The following is a 1,502-nucleotide window of genomic DNA, read 5'->3' on the forward strand; positions in this document are numbered from 1 at the left end:
TGCCCGGGCGGGTCTCTAACCCGCGGGCTCAGGCAATCCACTCACCTCAGCCTCCCAAAGTGCTGGGATTACAGGGTGAGCCACCGAGCCCGGCTTCTTTTTCTTTTTTTTAAGTTGAAGTCTCACTCTGTCACCCAGGCTGGAGTGCAGTGGCATGATCATGGTTCACTGCAGCCTTGAACTCCTGGCTCAGGCGATCCCTCTGCTTCAGCCTCCTGAGCAGCTGGGATTACAAGTGTGTGTCACACACCCGACTAATTTTCTTTTTCTTTTTTTTTTTTTGTGGAGACGAGGTCTCGCTATGTTGCCCATGTCTATCTCAAACTGCCGGGCTCAAGTGATCCGCCTGCCTCAGTCTCCCAAAACCCCAGGATTACAGGTAGGAGCCACCACCTCTGGCCAGTTGTGTATCTCTCAAATTGTTTTCTCCCAAGCCAACATGTATATATTGCTGACCATATGCCAGGCACTATTCTAAGCCCTTGATAGATATTAGTCATTGAATCCTCACAGCAAGTTTGTGGGATGGGTCTGTTATGAGCCCACTTTATAGATGTGAAAGAGAAAGGCCGTGTAAACTGTCCAAGGCCAGAGGCCCAGGAAGAAGCACAGCCCAGAGTCAAATGCAAGCTGCCTGGCTCCAGCGCCCAAATCCGAGCTCCTTATGGGAGATGGAGGGGGTGGGATGAGAATTAACTGAAGCCTAGCACCTGGCACACACCAAGCATCCTGTCGGTATTGGCTACTGCGTTTTTGTTACCACTGGACGAGGTTTTGGTGAAAGCAGAGATGTGCAGAAGGACCTACCGAGGGGTTCTCCCACTTGGGTGTACCGGGACGGGTTCTCCCACTTGGGTGTACCGGGACCTGCAGTGTCCCCAGGCTAAGTGGTGATGGGAGAGGAAGGTGGGGACAGGAACAGGCTCCTCTGGCTTAGCTCCCATCAGGGCGGGGGCTCAGTGGGGAGGTCTGTGGAGATGTCAGTGGGGTCCGAGAACTCCAGCTGTGATGGCCAGGATCTGGCAAGGTGATCAGGGTTGTGGTGGGTCTGTATTTAGTCTCACTGAGAAAATGGATCTGAATAGGGAAATTGAAACACTGCTTCTGAGAAAACTGAAGTGGAAGGAAAACTTTAATAACTCTTTAAAGGTGCAAGGGAGGCTGTGAGTAGAATGAAAAGTACATGATCCTGTGTTTGGATGGATCAGAGGTGGCATGCAACCTTTGTCACCTTCTTAGCAGGGTGACCATGGCAAGTTGCTGAACCTCTCTGTGTGCAGTGCCATAGATGTGGGTGATAATAATAGCTTTTCCTAACCAGGCTCGGTGGCTCAGCCTGTAATCCCGCGACTTTGGGAGGCTGAGGTGAGTGGATTGCCTGAACCTGCGGGCTCGTGACCCGCCTGGGCAGCTTGGCGAGACCTCATCTCTACAATAAATCAAAAATTAGCTGGGCATGGTAGCACTTACCTGTAGTTCCAGCTACTTGGAAGGCTGAGGCG

At 51.9% G+C, this 1,502-nt stretch overlaps 2 protein-coding genes across 2 annotated transcripts in view; one reads left to right on the top strand and one right to left on the bottom strand.

Annotated features, from left to right (window-relative positions):
- Positions 1-1,502, bottom strand: part of ZKSCAN2 (zinc finger with KRAB and SCAN domains 2) — a 51,254-nt gene that overhangs the window by 9,887 nt on the left and 39,865 nt on the right. The gene's annotated exons all lie outside the window — the stretch shown is intronic.
- Positions 1-1,502, top strand: part of AQP8 (aquaporin 8) — a 9,409-nt gene that overhangs the window by 616 nt on the left and 7,291 nt on the right. The window lies entirely within an intron of this gene.

This window comes from Carlito syrichta, unplaced genomic scaffold (genome assembly GCF_000164805.1).
Source record: "Carlito syrichta isolate Samal-C Ts95f unplaced genomic scaffold, Tarsius_syrichta-2.0.1 Scaffold313449, whole genome shotgun sequence".
Classification (NCBI taxonomy): domain Eukaryota; kingdom Metazoa; phylum Chordata; class Mammalia; order Primates; family Tarsiidae; genus Carlito; species Carlito syrichta.